Source organism: Chrysochloris asiatica, unplaced genomic scaffold (assembly GCF_000296735.1).
Source record: "Chrysochloris asiatica unplaced genomic scaffold, ChrAsi1.0 scaffold00039, whole genome shotgun sequence".
NCBI classification, from domain to species: Eukaryota; Metazoa; Chordata; class Mammalia; order Afrosoricida; family Chrysochloridae; genus Chrysochloris; species Chrysochloris asiatica.
Genome location: NW_006408557.1, coordinates 21,898,273 through 21,905,094, shown reverse-complemented (window position 1 = coordinate 21,905,094; position 6,822 = coordinate 21,898,273). Strand labels below are relative to the sequence as shown.

At 39.1% G+C, this 6,822-nt stretch overlaps 1 pseudogene; it reads left to right on the top strand.

The window, feature by feature from the left end:
- The first annotated feature begins 4,595 nt into the window (after nucleotides 1-4,595).
- On the top strand, nucleotides 4,596-6,565 carry LOC102828906 (annotated as a pseudogene).
- The last annotated feature ends 257 nt before the right edge of the window (nucleotides 6,566-6,822 follow it).

Here is a 6,822-nt window from a genome sequence, read left to right as displayed (position 1 = left end):
CAGCAGAAATGGACTCAAGTGTAATAACGATTGTGAGGAGAGTGCAGGACCAGGCATTGTTTCATTCTGTTGTGTATGCTCTGATTCAGAGCCGACTCAACAGCACTTAACAACAATAACAAAACAAAAGCAGATTATATGAGTACACATTCTTTACAAATACTCATAAAGTTTTCACCATGATGTATCTTATTCTGTGCATAAAATGAACCTTCACACACACACACAAAAAATCATCTGGATACACTCTCTGATCTTAATGAAATCCAATAAAAATCAGGAACAGAAAGACAAGAAAACTGAAGACATTTGGAAACTAAGCAACACACTTCTAAATAATTCATGTGTCAAAAAAGAAGTTTCCGAGGAAATAAAGACTACATAGGACTGAGTAAAATGAAAACACAAATTATAAAAAGATGTGAAACACAGCTAAAGTAGTGCTCAGAGGGAAATTTATAGTATTAAAAACTTACCATAGAAAAGAGGAAAGAACTAAAATCAATAATATAAATACCAACTTCAACATCCTAGAAAATAAAAACAAATTAAAATCAAAGAAAGCAGAAGTAAGAAAATAACAAAGACTAAATAAAGCAAGTATTAATTAAATTGAAAACAGGAAATAATAAGAGAAAAGTAATGAAGCAAAATCCAGTTCTTTCCCAAATCAATAAAATTAACAAAACTCTAGTAAGATTGACAAACATATGGAGAGAGAAGACACAAATCACCAATATAGTAATAAAACAAGGGATACTACAAAAGACCCTAAAGCAATAAAAGGAGCATTTATTGTTGTTGTTAAGTGCTGTCAAGTTAGTTCTGACTCATAGCGACCCTGTATAGGGCTTCTGAGGAGTGGCTAGTGTGTTTGAACTGCCGACCTTGCAGTTCAAGCTGACCTTGCTGCTCAGTGTTATATCCTGCAGTGCCACACCAGGAATCCAAAAGAAGCCTAAGGGACTATTATAAACAAATTTCAATGACTTTAAGAGACAGCAGATGATCAAGAACCAGCAGTATTGAAAGATGTCCAGGCTGCACATAGGCAAAGTACAAGACTTCAGAAATTGATGGAATACCAATTGAGATGTTTCAACAAACAGATGCAACATTGAAAGCGTATACTTAAATATGCCAAGAAATTTGTGAGAGAACTACTTGGCAAACTGACAAGAAGAGGTTCATATTTACAGAGATTCGAAAGGAAGGTCATCCAATAGAATGCAGAATTTATAATAAGTAAAGTTTTGCTGAAAATAATTTAAAAACTATTGCAGAACTTCCTGAAATTCAAGCTGAATTCAGAAGAAGATGTGGAATAAGGGACATCGTTGTTGACATCAGATGACTCTTGGCTGAAAGCAGAAAATATCAGAAAGATGTTTACTTGTATTTTATTAACTGTGTGGATCATAACAAACTACTACAACAACAAAAACCATCGATAAGAATGAGAATTTCAGAACATTTAATTATGCTTATGAGGAACCTGTACATAGATCAAGAGGTAGGCACTCAAAAAGAACAGGGAATGCTGCAAAGTTTCAATTTACAAAAAATATCCTTTCACATATTTATTCAATCTGTATGCTGAGCAAATAATCCAAGCAGTTGGACTATATGAAGAAGAATACTGTATCAGGATTGGAGGAAAATACATTAACAAGTTTCAATATGCAGATGACTCAAGCTTGCTTGCTGAAAGTGAAGAGCACTTAATTACTTATTGATGATGGGCAAAGACAACAGCCTTCAGTATGGATTACACAACAAAAAGAAAGCAAGTATTCTCATAGCTGGACCAATAAGCAATATCATAATAAATGGAGAAAATATTGCAGTTGTCTAGGATTTCATTTTATTGGGTCTACAATCAATGCCCATGGAAGCAGTACTCAAGAAATCAAATAATATGCTGCAATGGGAAAATCTGCTACAAAATAACTCTTTTTTTAAAGTGTTGAAAAGCGAAGATGCCACTTTGAGGACTAAGAGGAAGACACTCAACAAGATGGATTAACATAGTGGATGCAACAATAGGTTCAGCATAACAACGATTGTGAGGATGGCAGAAGACGAGGAAATGTTTCATTCTGTAGTATATAGGGTCATGATGAGTCAGAACAACTCAGTGGCACCTAACAACTACATCAATAATGTGATATTCATAAATTCAACAGCTTAGAGGAAATGAAACAATTCATTGAAAACCACAAGCTACTACCATTCACCTTGATAATAGAAATGATGCTGGAGATCACATGATGGAACTTTGTAAGACCAATGATTTATTCATTGAAAACACCTTTTTTTTTTTAAAAACAACATAGATGACTATACATGGACCTCATCAGGTGAAATACACAGAAATCAAATTGTCTACATTAGTGGGAAGAGATGGTAGAAAAGCTCCATAGCACCAGCCAAAACAAGACCAGGGGAAGACTGTGGAACAGACCATCAATTGCTCATATACAAGTTAAGACTGAAGCTGAAGAAAAAATAACTCCACAAGAGCCAACATATGACCTTAGACATACCCCATCTGAATTTAGAGATCATCTCAAGAACAGATTTGATGCAGTAGGCATTAATGACTCTTGAAGACCAAAAGAGTTGTAGGGTGACATCAGAAACATCACACAGGAAGAAAGCAAATGTTCATTAAGAAGACAAAAAAGAGAGGGAGAGGCACCGTGCAGACCTCTGCAAGTAATAACACAGAATAACAGACAAAGCAGGTTCAGGAGACGGTCCCAGAATTCTGAACTACATATAAAGGAATATTTAGAAGGATCAAAGACTTACTGCTAGTGGGATTTGTAGCAGAAGCAAAAATGTGGTATTTTCTGATCTACAGCTCCCCGCAGATCCCAGAATGGCCATCTTGAGTGGGATGGAGCAGGTGAAGGATCACCACAGGGGTCTGGATGATTGTTGGAGATATAGGTGTGAACATTTTTTATTCTGGTCATTTGTCTCTCTCTGACTGCACACCTCCACCCTGGAGACTAGAGAAGGTGCCTGAGCAAGTGGACACCACCCTCCAGCCACATACGCATGCACATGGATTGGCTCAGCAAAGACCACTGAGTGCACAATAGAAGAAGGAGGAGGAGTCAACAGGAATAGCCTGAAACGGGAGGTTTTCAAAACACAGCTCTAGTCATCCCTGAGCTGTTTTTCACTAGGAGAAACACTTGAACAGGACCAAGGAGTTGGAGAGAGGCAAAATAGGAGAAAGGCCAAAAACCAAATCTTGAGTTACATCATAACGAGCAATGGTAACATCCTATTTCTCAGGCGGACTTGAAGGCAACAAGCCATAAAGGGCCATGAAAGACTTACTTACATTTGCAATGGGTTTTGGTTTTTGTGATGATTATAGACATTAGTGTCCAGTTTTGCTTTGTTTTGTTTTGGATTTGGTCCCCCCATTTACCTTGAGCAGGGCTCTTTCTCTCCCTATGTTACCCAAGAAGATAAAGCAATTGCAATCATATAGCCAAGCTACAATAGCACCCTGTGAAATCCCACCATCTGGTAAGAGTCAATACCAGCTGTTATACACCAGATAGATAGTCAATGCTTGCTAAAATTATTCTGAGTTGAGTAATAAGAATAGTGAAAAGGGAAGCCCAACGCCTGATTACATCTACCAGGAGGCAATCAGAAAGCTCAATAATACATCAACAATGTTCATCTAATTATTGAAAATACATCTAATTATTGAAAATAGCTTTTTAATAATGACAGAAGACCTCTGCTCATGTCCAGAAACAAAACAGAGTAGCTGAAACAAATGAGCTGGAAGTATACCTAGATTTTCCATTGGAAGGAGGGTAGGCTTTGGAACTGCCTGAGAAGGAATTCAGGGGAATGATATTGAGGTGCATCCAAATGCTCCAGAGAAGGTCTGAGAAAAATAAGCAAGTGGTCAGGAAAATGCTACAGGAACAATCAAATAAGATAGATACAGCATTGGAAACAATTCAAAACCTGCAAAAAGAGACCCAAACGATCAATAATAAAATGTCAGAAATGGACAATACACTGAAAGGCAAAGAAGTCGAATTGAAGAGGTGGAAGTCAGAACAAGAGAGCTTGAAGACAAATCTCTCGATACTACTAAGATAGAAGAGCAAACAGATAAAAGAATTTTAAAAATCTGTTGACAGTCTAAGAGTCATGAGACAACATGAAGAGGAGTAACCTGAGGGTTTTGGAATTCCAGAGCAAGAACAATCAGAAAAGACCACAGAGGAGATAATTGAAGAACTCCTGGGAGAAAACTTCCTTAACATCCTAAAAAACGAAAAGATAAGCATTCAAGAAGCTCAACGAACCCCAATAAGGATAGACCACAAAAGAAAATCACCAAGACATATCATAATCAAGCTCTCCAAAATCAAAGACAAGGAGAGAATCCTGAAAGCAGCAAGAGAAAAGAAGGAAAACAAACGAGATTATGCTCGGATCTCTCAGCGGAGACCATGCAAACAAGAAGGCAATGGGGAGGTCTCTGCTCCTCCCCATTCGACAGGCAGCCGCAACTTCTCTTGCAGTATCAGCCGCATCCCTGAGACAGGATGGTGAAGGTCAGAGTCAACAGATTTGGCCATATTGGGTGCCTGGTCATCAGAGCTGCTGTTAACTCTGGCAAAGTGGAGGTTGTTGCCATCAACGACCCCTTCATTGACCTCAACTACATGGTCTACATGTTCCATTATGATTCCACTCATGGCAAGTTCAATGGCAATGTCAAGGCTGAAAATGGGAAGCTTATCATCAATGGGAAGCTCATCTCTATTTTCCAGGAGCAAGATCCTGCCAACATCAAGTGAGGTGATGCTGGTGCTGAATATGTTGTACAGTCCACTGGCGTCTTCATGACCTTGGAGGAGGCTGGGGCTTACTTGAAGGGTGGTGCCAAAGGGTCATCATCTCTGCCTCTTCTGCTGATGCCCCATGTTTGTGATGGGCATGAACCACAAGAAGTATGACAAATCCCTCAAGATTGTCAGCAATGCCTCCTGCACCACCAACTGTTTGGCCCCCTGGCCAAGGTTGTCCATGACAACTTTGGCATTGTGGAGGAACTCATGAGCACAGTCCATGCCATCACTGCCACCCAGAAGACTGTGGATGGCCCCTCTGGGAAACTGTGGTGTGATGGTCGTGGGGCTGCCCAGAACATCATCCCTGCATCTACCAGTGCTGCCAAGGCTATGGGCAAGGTCATCCCTGAACTGAATGGGAAACTCACTGGCATGGCTTTCCGTGACCCCACTCCCAACTTGTCTGTCATGGACCCGAGCAGTGTTTTGTTCTGTTGTATATAGGGACACTATGAGTTGGTACTGACTTGATGGAACCTAACAAGAACAGCAACAACCCAGTATATAATTCTCCTTACCCTCCCACCCCTGGTAACTATCATAAAAAGTTTATTATAGAATGAAAACCTTCCCTTTACTTTTTACAGTAGTGGTCTCATATAATAGCTGTCCCTTTGCAATCAGTTAATTTCACTCAGCATAAAGTTTTGCAGATTCACTGTTGTTTTTCAGTGTTGCATAATATTCCATTGTGGGTATGTACCAAAGTTTTGTTCAACCATTCATCTGCTAATAGGCATCTACACTGTCTCCATTTTTTGCTATTGTGAATAATGTTGCAATGAACATGGGTGTGTAGCAGTTGCACCATTTGATTGCACCATTTTACAGTCCTACCAGCAGGAGTCTTGTTGTAGCATTGTGGACTAATGCACTGGACTGCAAAGTTGGTTTGAACCACAAGGTCAGCAGTTCAAGTTCACCAGCTGTTCCTTGGAAACCCTATACAGGGTGGTTATGGGTTGGAACCGATTTGATTGCACTTAACAACAATAAAACAGAGTCCACGTGTGGTGCTGTGGGTTAATGTGCCAGACTGCAAAGCCATTTGAACTTTAAGGTCGGCAGTTCAAGCTCACCAGCTGTTCCTCGGAAACCCTATGCAGGGTCGTTATGGGTCAGAACCAACTCGACGGCACTTAACAACAATAACAACAACAGCAGTGTAGGAGAAGCCTATGCTTTCTACACCCTCTCCAGCATTTGTTGTTGTTTTTAACTTTGCTCTTAATGCTGGGTTAAGATATTTCACTTTTGTTTTGATTTGCATCTCTCTAAACAACAACAATGGTTAGTGATCCTCAGCATTTCTTCATATGTTTATTTATCACCTGAATATCTTCTTTGGTAAAGTGTCTGTTCATGTCCTCTACCCATTTTTTATTTGGATTATTTGCCATCTTATTGAGTGTCATCTTATTTTACTTGGATTATTTGTCATCTTGTTGAAGTGTTCTATAAAATTTAGACAGTAGTCCTGAGTCTGGTATGTTTTTGCCAATTTTTTTCTCTCAGTCTGTGGATTCTCTTTTCACTCTTTTGGTGAAATATCTTGATGCACATAAGTGTCTAATTTTTAGGAGATTCCAGTAATCTGTCTTCTGCTGTTTGTGTGTTCTCAGTCACGTTTGATTCACGATGCCATGAACCAGAGTACATAAGTTTGTCCCTGTTTTTTCATTGATGGTCTCTGTAATTCTAGGTTTTACATTTAGGTATTTAATCCATGTTGAGTTTGTTTTTGTATATGTTGTGAAATATGGGTCTTATTTCACTCTTGTGCAAACGGATTTCCAGTTTTGACAGCACCATTTGTTGAAGAGACTCTCTCTTCCTCATTTAATGTGTTTCTGTCCTTTGTCAAAGATCAACTGAGAATAGGAGGATGGATTTATTTCAGGATTCTTAATTATGTTCC